At 37.7% G+C, this 12,095-nt stretch overlaps 1 pseudogene; it reads right to left on the bottom strand.

The window, feature by feature from the left end:
- Nucleotides 1-9,464: 9,464 nt before the first annotated feature.
- LOC140502441 (striatin pseudogene) lies at nucleotides 9,465-11,797 on the bottom strand (annotated as a pseudogene).
- Nucleotides 11,798-12,095: the final 298 nt, after the last annotated feature.

Genomic DNA, 12,095 nt, shown 5'->3' with positions numbered 1-12,095 from the left:
TTTCCATAGGCTAATAAAATGAGAAATAAATTGGAAATTGATTCTGGATTAAATCATGATGCCTGGTGCTATATTATGAGGCTGGGTTTAATGTCAGGTTAGACATGACCCTGGCAATGGAATATATAATTCCAAGTTAAACCCTCTTATGTGGGAGACAAAGCAATAGATATCCTGCATCACTTAAGAGATGCCAAAAGAAATTATAAAAAAGAAAAGTAGGCAAATTTGTAAGAATCCATACTGTGCTTTTTTTCTTTCACAACCTTTAAGTCCTACTTCTAAATTCTTACATCTGTGGGTCATAGAACTCTACTTAATTATCCAGTATTTGTATTTGTATTTTTGCCCCACAGTCCTTGTGGATGAAAATAAAAATGAACATTTACATATGTATATGTCAATATGCTCATAGCAATACATATAAAATAATATTAGACATGAATTGCTGATTGTTTTCTAGATACATTACCTCTAATATAAATTGGATATTAATAAATGTGATGAACATGTGTCTGCTTCTGTAACGGGGGTCAGTGGCCAGGATAACCAATTTTGTCCCTCCACATGTATCATTTCTAGTGCTCTCTTGAGTCTCATTTTGGACTCATGGTAGTTTGCATGGCCTGCTCCTAGTTATTGAAGAGGTGATGGAATTCAGAATGGAAAGAGGTATGTGAATTTTCCTGCAACCGTAACATGACTATGCCCACTGCATGGGTGTAGACTGCTTGAGAAAGATATGAATGGATTTCAGTTGTTGTAATTCAGCTAGCTGAGGAACTTTCATTAAGAATGTCAAGTGAGAAGTGTTTACTATATCTTTAAATGGATCACTTTTGTGTATATTGCTAAGAGGTTAGTAGGCCCAACATAATAATTTCATTCAGCAGGCCTTATATATGTTTTCCTACATGTCTTCATTTCAAAGGACCAGTAACTTTAACAAAGTGGTGGCAGCAGTATCAAGGATAAGAGTGGGAAATAGGTGACAGCGATAGACTTGAAAATGATAATGTTAGTAACAGTGTGGTAGCAGCACTACATAATGATGAAAATCTCCATGGCTCAAGGGGATTGAGAGATTAGGTGATCCCAGGATTCATGCTAGTCTGTGAATGGACGTTCTTAGGCAGTGAATCAGACATCATGCAGTCTGTCAGGAGAGAAAGTAGTGCTATGTAGAGAAGGAAACTGCCCAGAGACATAAATTGATTAGTAATTTGAGATACACGATGAGAAGAGCTGTTTCAGAACAAGGGGAATCAGACTTCTGGGAATGAAGTTGGAGATGGCACAGTGGGCAACTGACACCCAGAAGAATGTGGATGCATGGATCCAGAAAAGAGACATCATATCAAATGGGGTAGAAGGAACCAAAGGAAAGGCAAAGGGTGATAATTAACTGTACATTCAGGGACATACAAAAACTCCTACTTTGTCACTATATGTTTGTTCTTTATCAGCTGCAAAAAATGGTATTTCTAGGAGTGAAGCCCAACAGGAGAAAGGAGTCAAGGAAAAAGAGATTTACAAGAAAATATCATAAAGATCATTTTGAAGAAGTAACCCAAAATTGGTATTTTAAAAGTTTTAATGTTATAAGGAAAACTAAATAAGGACTAAAAAGTATCATGGCAGTGAATCAAAGAATAAAAGTTTAGAAGGAATAAAGAAAAAAGCCATGATAATGAAGAAAATGAAGGAAAGAAGTGTATTTTATAAAAAGGCACAGAAATAAAATTTAAAAATAAAGTGAATAATGAATAAAAAATTGAAAAGCAGAAAAGGAGATGTTACTGTGAATAAATGAGAGATAAAAGGAAAGAATTAAATAATTAGTAAAATAAGAAATAAAAAAAGGAAATGATGAGTTGAACAAAATTCCAAAATTTGGGGAAAGGGCAGCAAATTGGAGTTGGGTCTTAAAGATAAAGGTAAAAGGGTAGAGCAGTAGATATGTCACCAGCCCTGGAGTTAGAAAGACTTGATTTCAAATCTGACTTCAGATACTTGACACTTACTTGCTGTGTGACCCTGGGCAAGTCACTTAACCTCAATTTCTAAGAAAGGAAGAAAGGGAGGAAAATAGGAAGGAAGGAAGTAAAGAAGCCAGATAGGAAGGAAAAAAAAAAAAGAGAAAGAGCTGGTAGGGATAAGGTTAACTTAGCATAGTTTAGGCTGAAAAAGCTGAAGATAGGGTGGAGTCAAGATGGTGGAGTAGAAAGACTCACATACACATAGCTCCGAACCCACAACCCACAGAACGGCTAGAGGGGACCAACTCACGGTGAATTCTGCACCCAGAGGCCACGGAATATTGGAGCGAGGGAGATTTCTGTTCCGGAGAGACCTGCAAACCTCTCGCGGGGGGTCCTTCGCGCTGTGGACTGGGCGCCGGGACTGGGAGCTGAGTGCAGCCCTGCAGCGGCCGTGACACCGTGAGGAAAAGATCCGAGCAGGCTACGGGGACGGGATATCCTGCGGCCACGCGGGTCCCTCCACCCACAGAGGGACCTGCAAACCTCTTGCAAAAGGTCCGTCGCACTGCAGACACGGAGCCCAGCCCAGACCTGCGGCGGCCGCGGCTCTGAGAGGTACAGATCCGAGCAGGCTTCAGAGACGGTATCTCCAGCGGCGGCACAAGCCCCTCCACCCACAGGTGACGAGAGTCGGTGAGAGAGTCTCTTTGGCGGGTCGAGAGGGGAGTGGGGTGCCCCCATGACTCGGGCCCCCCCCCCCCCGGAGATAGAAGCTGAGAGGCGGCTACAGACAGGGGCTCCCCAAGCGGGCGGGAGCCTGGATTCATTGTGGAAGGTCTGTGCATAAACCCCCTGAGGGAACTGTGACTGAGAGGCAGCCCTGCCCCGACCTGATGATCTGAACTTAATTCTCACACTGAATAGCAGCCCTGCCCCTGCCAAAAGCCCTAAGGCGGGAAGCAGCATTTGAATCTCAGTCCCCAAATGCTGGCTAGGAGGACCAGGAGGCGAGGTGGGTGTGAGGAGAATATTCAGAGGTCAAGCCACTGGCTGGGGAGAATGCCCAGAAAAGGGAAAAGAAATAAAACTATTGAAGGGTACTTTCTCGGAGAAAAGACACTTACTCCCTTCCTTTCTGACGAGGAAGAACAATGCTTACCATCAGGCAAAGACACAGAAATCAAGGCTTCTGTGCCCCAGCCCACCCAATGGGCTCAGGCCATGGAAGAGCTCAAGAGGAATTTTGAAAATCAAGTTAGAGAGGTGGAGGAAAAACTGGGAAGAGAAATGAGAGGGATGAAAGAGAAGCATGAAAAGCAGATCAGCTCCCTGCTAAAGGAGAACCAAAAAAATGTTGAAGAAATTAACACCTTGAAAACTAGCCTAACTCAATTGGCAAAAGAGGTTCAAAAGGCCAATGAGGAGAAGAATGCTTTCAAAAACAGAATTAGCCAAATGGAAAAGGAGATTCAAAAGCTCACTGAAGAAAATAGATCTTTCAAAACTGGAATGGTACAGATGGACGCTAAGGACTTTATGAGAAAGACAGATATCACAGAACATAGCGAGAAGATTGGAAAAATGGAAGATAATGTGAAATATCTTATTGGAAAAACAACTGACTGGGAAAATAGAATCAGGAGAGACAATGTAAAAATTCTGGGACTACCTGAAAACTATGATCAAAGGAAGAGCCTAGACATCATCTTCCATGAAATTATCAAGGAAAACTGCCCTGAGATTCTAGAAGCAGAGGGCAAAATAAATATTCAAGGAATCCGCAGAACACCACATGAAAGAGATCCAAAAAGAGAAACTCCTAGGAACATTGTGGCCAAATTCCAGAATTCCCAGGTGAAAGAGAAAATATTGCAAGCAGCTAGAAAGAAACAATTCAAGTATTGTGGAAATACAATCAGGATAACACAAGATCTAGCACCCTCTACATTAAGGGATCAAAGGGCATGGAATAGGATATTCCAGAAGTCAAAGGAACTAGGACTAAAACCAAGAATCACCTACCCAGCAAAACTGAGTATAATACTTCAGGAGAAAAAATGGTCTTTCAATGAAATAGAGGATTTTCAAATTTTCTTGATGAAAAGACCTGAGCTGGAAAGAAAATTTGACTTTCTAACACAAGAATCAAGAGAACCATGAAAAGGTGAACAGCAAAGAGAAGTCATAAGGGACTTACTAAAGTTGAACTGTTTATATTCCTACATGGAAAGACAATATTTGTAACTCTTGAAACATTTCAGTATCTGGGTACTGGGTGGGAGTACACGCACACACACATGCACACACGCACACATACATAGAGACAGAGTGCACAGAGTGAATTGAAGAGGATGGGATCATATCTTAAAAAAAAAAAAATGAAATCAAGCAGTGAGAGAGAAATATTGGGAGGAGAAAGGGAGAAGCTGAATGGGGCAAATTATCTCTCATAAAAGAGGCAAGCAAAAGACTTATTAGTGGAGAGATAAAGAGGGGAGGAAAGAGAAAAACATGAGGTCTATCTCATCACATTCCACTAAAGGAAAGAATAAAATGCACACTCATTTTGATAGGAAAACCTATCTCATAGTACAGGAGAGTGGAGGACAGGGGCACAAGCAGGGTGGGGGGGAGGATAGAGGGGAGGGCATGGGGAGGAGAATGCAATCCAAAGTCGACACTCATGGGGAGGGAAAGGATCATAAGAGAATAGAAGTAATGGGGGACAGGATAGGATGGAGGGAAATATAGTTAGTCCTATACAACACAACTAGTATGGAAATCATTTGCAAAACTACACAGATTTGGCCTATATGGAATTGCTTGTCTTCCAAGGGGAAGGGGTGGAGAAGGAGGGAGCTAAAGAAGTTGGAACTCAAAGTGTTAGGATCAAATGTAATGTTCCTACCACTGGGAAATAAGAAATACAGGTTAAGGGGTCAAGAAAGCTATCGGGCCCTACAGGACAAAAGAGAAGACGGAGACAAGGGCAGGGAGGGAGGATAGAGGAGAGAGCAGATTGGTCACAGGGGCAATAAGAATGCTTGGGTTTGGGGGGGGGAGGGGATAAAAGGGGAGAAAATTTGTAACCCAAAATTTTGTGAAAATAAATGTTAAAAATTAAATAAAAAAAAAAAAGAAAAAAGCTGAAGATACAAAGGACCATGTTAAGAGAGGAAGGAGGGGGAAGCCTAATAGTTATTCAAAAAAGAGCAATATAAAGTATTCGCATAAAATATGAACCTAAATTTCATTACTTTAATTCTTAACAGATCAAACAATCTAATTTAAAGTAAAACAGTAACAAATTGAGTAAGAAAGGAAAATATCAGTTAAAATTTGTAGATTTTAGGAAATACACCTAAGACATGCACAGAATAAAATACATTACTATGCATTAGTTGAATGTAAAAAAAAAAGTAGGAGATGCAATTGTGCTCTTGTGTGTGTGTGTGTGTGTGTAATATATATTCTCAACATATTTATGTGTAGATATATTCACAATATAAAAATAAACAAGAAAATTTCATTGCAGTGAAACAGCAAAACTACCAAAATTAAACTTCTATAACCCAAAATCTATATTCATAAAATATATAAAATCTACATTTATAAAAGAAAAACTAACGATACTATAAGAAGATATATAGTAATACAATAGTTATAAGAAAATTCATCTTACATACTGTCCCACATATTTCAGTTATATTAAATTCATAGTATCATAAGGGAAACAAATCAATGAGTCAATAAACATTTGTTAACCACCTACTATTTCCAAGGCAAATATCAACAGCATTGAAAAAAATACATTTATGTAAATAGTAAAGAGCCCACAGTAGAATTTTTTATCTGTTGTCAACCCAAACATAGAAACTGGTATGATTTCCATCAACGAAACCAACATTTATGATATTGCTTATAATACCAACAAACATTTAATAAAGTGCCTACTATGTGTTAGTTAAACCATTTTCCAATTACATTGTAATCTGGTTCAGCAGAGTAGGAGGGAACAAAGACACGAATGAAACATTTCAAGTTCTTGAAGAAGTTATATTCTAAGAAGGGAGGGGATCAAACTGCCCATGCAAAAGTATTTGAAAAATAAATTCAAGGTGATCTGGAGGGAAGGAAGTAATAGCAGCTGACTAGATAAGCAAATGCTTCTAATGACACAGGTCAGTAAACTAAAGCCCACATGTCAAATCCAGCCTACTACCTGTTTTGTAAAGCCTGTGAGCTCTAAATATATACATATTTTTTAATTTTGAAATAGTCAAAGAATCAAAAGAAGAATTTGTGAGACTTGAAAATTATATGAAATTTAAATTTCAGCATCCATGAATAATGTTGTATTGGAACACAGTTATGCTCATTTATTTATATATTATCTGTGGCTGCTTTGGTTCTACAATGGAACGGTTGAGTTGTTCCCTGTGTTGTATTTATCACATCACACAGTTGCTCTGTCAACTATAAATCCCAACAACACTGTTACATTTTGATAGTTGTAAACCATATATATTGAGATACCTTGACATTTTATTTTTGTTGTTCTTGTTGTTATTTGATTGCCAGTGCATACCCATCAAAGAAAACTATCAAAGAACTATGTTTTTTAGCTCAAGGCAAAAGCTGAAATTTAACTGAATGAGAAGAAACACTATTATTGAATTTTGAATGACTTTGGAAATTATCTTTTGCTACAGACTTGATAATATTTCTTAATATATTCAACCTAGAATTGAAACGCAAGCCAGTATTCACAAACAAAATTTATACTGTGGTAAAGTTTATTCAATGACAACTAATGAATCATGAATAATGTAAAGCTGATTTATATACTTCCTATGCTGTCAAAAGTAAAATCACAAAGTGAGATCTCTGTTCCCCTATAAAGTGTAGCAGACATATTTCCTGAGCTCAAACTACAGTTCCAGTAGCACATTTTCAAGTGCATTTTTCAAATGCAAAAGAAATGAAATAAAATGCATTTAACTTCCATCTAACCTTCAGCTGAAAAAGTTTAATCTGCAATATAATGACACAGTAAAAGACCACATCAAGAGAAGTACCTCAGTGTTAAATAAATGCCTTCAAAGTGATGAATATGTTCAAATAAAATCATGTATATGGAATGATCTTAGCATTTGATAGTACCTACTTTTGTAAGTGAGTTTTTTCAGATATGAAATGTGTAAAATCTCATTAAAAATCAGTTTTATAGTTAGATATTTTCCATTTATTTTAATGATAGCAAACACCAATTTTGAACTCCATTTATCTGAAAGGTTATCCCTTCCAAATTATCTTCTAGACTTGTATTACCAAAACATATTTTATCATTATAGTTATTACATTTTATTTCACCAATTACGATTTGTGTAAATTTATTTTCTCTCTTGTCATATAAGTATCTACTTAATACTTTGATTTTGCTTCTTGACCTGTAAGGCCTAAAATATTTTCTCTCTATACCTTTACAGAAAATATTTTCTTCCTTTTTTTTCAGGAGAGCATAAGTGTTTATTATGGCCTGTTATTTTTTTTTTTTAACTTGAGAGACTACTGAAAGCAAAGTTGTGTTCAATGATTTATATATGTGTACGTGTGTGTATGCATGTATATATATATATACATATATACATATATATATATATATATGTATATATATATATATATATATATATATATATATATATATATATATATATATATATATATATATATATATATATATATATATATATATTTTAACTGGTCCCTGGATTTGGGTGTCCAGGAGAAGGGGTGGGATAGGAGGTAAAGTAGATTTCAGTTAGGCAGTAAGGTGGGGTACTAGAAATCTGAATAGTATGAGGTTGAGTTGAGGTAGCTGCAACACTTGGTCAGAAAGAAACAACCAGCTTTTAGTCAGATTTCCCAGCCTAAAGTCTTTTAAGAAAAGATATTGACCTTTCCATTCAGATGTCCTCCCTCCTAGCAGTGCTAAAACAGGGTTTTTGAAGATATACTGTTTGAGCTATGTTTATATATATATTTAGCAAAAACAATTGGATGAACCTAACCCAACCCTAGCAGATTGAATTTGGGTTATTCTTTTAAACCAGCATTAAGAATAATAGATAGTATTGTTGAAAGCTATCAGATTTATCAGGTTTAGGGAAGAAAGAGAACATAGATATTCTAAAGCATGGTTATGTGAACATAAATAAATGAAACTCACTCTAAACATTTTTTTTTGCTTTTGATCTATCCATTTGTAACTTCACTGATAAGAATGGTTAACCATTTTGGTATTATAATCATCACATGAATAAAACTGAATTTTAACAGTAATACACATTATTTATGTCAGAGACCTGTGCTAGTGACTGTCTTTGAACAATAAAGAGACTCAAATTTGAATGTTTGCATAAGTTAAATCTCATAGTAAGTGTAGAACATATCAGACATTCTTTTTAAATTTGAATATCTAACAACTGAACTCTCAGTCACTTAGTAACAACTCTATTTTCAAAGATGTAATACAATATACAATTTTGCCTGCAAATTAAGTATCTCATTGGCACACTGAATAATATATGTAACATATTATTGCATTATTTTTAATAGGTAAAATGTTTTGCCAGTTATTTTATGTTTAAAGCTCATAGATACACTAAGCTACACTCCTTTCAGACCTGCTGTCATCATTCACAAAAGGATTAGTCCAGTGGACATGTTAAAAGTCACTGTTTTGACTACCTAACAGGCACATGTTTGAAAAAAATTTTCAAATGAAAACCATGCTGAAGTTCCCCTGCTCTCTTCATCTCTTCCCAAAAAATCATATTATTGATCTGTGTGTTCGTCCTTCTTTGCTGAAGAAGACCATGCCATCAGAGAAATAATGACATGACTTGCACTTGACTTTGTTTTGAGTGAGGGAGGGCTGTGCAGGTCACCAGCCTCACTTCTCCTATAGAGCCATCTGAATCCAGTGACCAGATATGCATCAGGATGACTGGAGATGACCCAGGATGAGGCAATTGGGGTTAAGTGACTTGCCCAAAGTCACACAGCTAGTGTCAAGTGTCTGAAGTGAGATTTGAACTCAGGTCCTCCTGACTCCTACACTGGTGCTCTATCCACTGCACCACCTAGCTGCCCCTTATTATTGATGCATCCCTCCCTTAAAGAGTGCCCCAATTCCTCCATTGAGACTAAATGAACCTCATCTTGCTCAGGCCTGCCCAGCAAATAAGAACCCCCTCACAAGTAAAAGCATATACTTTCAGAATAACTTGAAACAGTATTCAGGCTCACAGAACCAGCTGAGCTTGCAGCAACATGAACAAACTTTGCTTTTAGAAAACAGTACATTGACTACAAAAACTATATTTTAACAAATGTTCTCTGTGCTCCATTGGCAGAATGAAAGGGCAAGAAAAGGTGGCTTTTCCCCCTTGTTTTCTGTTATCTCTTGTGTGCAACTGATTATACAGGAAGAGTGAGAAGCTGAAACGGAGCCATCATGTCAACTTTGGCCAGGGCATCTGCTTCAGTACTGGTGATGTAATTTTGATAGGTGGAATGCTGCATCATGAATAAATTCCTCAAACTTTTTTCAGTGGACTGATAGGTCCTGGATATAGTCCTTTTTTTCTAGGTTTCATAAACGTATTGAACAGTCATGATTGCCAGACATGAAATATAGGCTATTGGGATCAACTTCTAAAAATGTAATAGCTTCTAAGTGGGCAACCATTGAATGGATCAGTTTTCCTGTGTTATTATCATAGAAATTAATGTGTCTGTCTTCATGAGCAGTGATACTGATTGGAAGGGTTGGATGACTGATGACTCTATTTGGCAGGACATGTTAGAGCTTTTATCTAGGTTGGCTTCTAAAGTGAGAATGCGCTGTTGTGTTTCCATGTTAAAGGTTCTAGTATATCCATTACTGAATGATGCTACCATATGGCTTGGATCACTGCTCACTATATCCACAGAGGCAGGGATTCCTGATTATCATTAAATACATTTAGGGCTGGAGAAATTCCAGTTGTATTCCATAAACGAAGAGTACCATCTGCTGAACAGGACAATAAACGTTGATGTCCTCCACCATAAGCTAAGCCCCAGACTGCATCTGTGTGGCCCAGAAGTGCACCTCTTAAAACAAAAGGGTCATAAAAGTCATAGGGATCGATGCTTGGATTTGTTGTATTCCGGCCCTGAATTAGGCCATCTATCCCTCCACTATAACACTGTTCACCATTGCTGCTCATTACTACACAGAAGACTGGACCTTTGTGAGCTCTGAATGTATAGACAGATTCCACATCAAGAGAGGTACTCTTTTTTCCTGGAGTTGTTTTTTGTAAATTCCACATTTTTAACGTGTAATCCTCAGATGCTGTTATCAAAACTGGCTCAATTAAATGGAAAGCAAGTGCTTGAATTCCATTAGACTACTTAATGTAAACTTTGGATTCCAGGTTTTCCTCAAAACATCTTTATTGTTATGTCATAAGTCAGTGAATCAGCCTCATTAGCAACTGTGAGTCCTGCTAATTCACCAAGACCAAACTCATTTTCAAGGACTTGATCTGCTCTCATGATAAATGACTTCCCTCATACAGGAGGCAATGTTAACACTTCCACTTCATCTGTCCTGTTAATTTCATGCTCACTAAGCCTTGAAGTCCTTGGTGTAGAAGTTGATCTCAAAGATGGTTGCAAGGAGGGAAGTTTAGCAACATCTCTCAAGTTCGCAAGCATAACTTGTAATTTTGAACTGTTGGGCTTCTTCACCATCTTTTTGCCCTTTCTCTCCTTTTTGTGTTGTTTCTTGACTTTAGTAATTACTCCCAAGTCCACATTCTAGGCTTCAAACATGAGACACTGGTCTTCCTTTTCCCATTCTGTTCCATTGCCTACGCTTCTATATTCTCCATCTTCTTCATCTGGTGCAACCAAGAAATCAAACTCCTTTAGAGCTTCTTTTGTGCCTCGATCTTCACTGCTATCAGATAACACCCTCTTCCTAACAATCACTGAAGTATTATCAGTGATGGTTTTCTCTCTTTCATCAATATCATCTTCATCACTTGTTTTCAAGGAATTTGAAAGTATCCAGTACAGAGGCAGAATCAGTTTCCCAATCATTACTGTTTCCTTATGAATTTCAGTTTCTGCTCCATTTATAACAGACCCCTGATTTTTCTCATTTTCCCTCTCAGTGACATCACTTGCAAAGGTCAACAAGGTTGTACCTATTTTGATTTTACTTCTAGTATGGTATCCATGTAACCAACCTCCTGCAGATACTGCCTGAGCAGCTATCTCCCTTGTTTCCACATAAACTGGATGTTTTGTTATGGTTGCACCTCTTTCCATTGCCTTCATCAGAATAATAACTTGGAGGCTTCATATTTCCCGGATTCAACTCTGTCCCATACTTCAACTTGTGCTCCTGGTTAAGAGCATATTCCAGCATTTTGATTCTCCTTACTAGATCTTTCTTCAGATTTTCATGTCTTTTCTTTTTTCCTTGAAGGAATGCAATCTGGGCCTGCAGCTCTGCCTGCTCCACCTTCCACTGGCCATGTTCCACCTCGAAGTGCACCCACTTGTGCTGTAGGAAGTGCAGGATCCCTGGGAGGCTGGACTGGGCTTGAGCAGCCCCCACACACCCCCATCACCCACGGCTGCAGCTTCTGCCAAGGGACAGTCGCTGCTACCAGGTGGCTGTTGCTGAAGAAGACACCAGGCCCTGCCTGCTCTTCCAGACATGGCAGCAGCCTGCTGTGGACTGGTGCTGGCATCCAAAGCCTGTTGCAGAAATTCAGTACTATTGTACTGCAAAATGTTTTGAATGATCTAATAATTTATAATAAAAAAAATATGCTTTTCTAGGTATTCAGGGATCATGAAAGTTATTTATCAAACAATCTCTCTGACTACTGCAATTAATTCATTTTCTTTTAATTTTAGAGAGTTAAAAAATATCACCACTCAGTTTTACCATCTGAATGAATATCAAATAAACTTAGCCATTCCTTACAAATCAAATGATTTTTGATTTAATTAGCTAAATAGTTATTCCTCAATCAGTTGACCAAT

This window comes from Notamacropus eugenii, chromosome 4, assembly GCF_028372415.1.
Source record: "Notamacropus eugenii isolate mMacEug1 chromosome 4, mMacEug1.pri_v2, whole genome shotgun sequence".
NCBI classification, from domain to species: domain Eukaryota; kingdom Metazoa; phylum Chordata; class Mammalia; order Diprotodontia; family Macropodidae; genus Notamacropus; species Notamacropus eugenii.
Note: the sequence above shows the minus strand (reverse complement) of the source record. Positions and strands in the feature narration are given on the sequence as shown.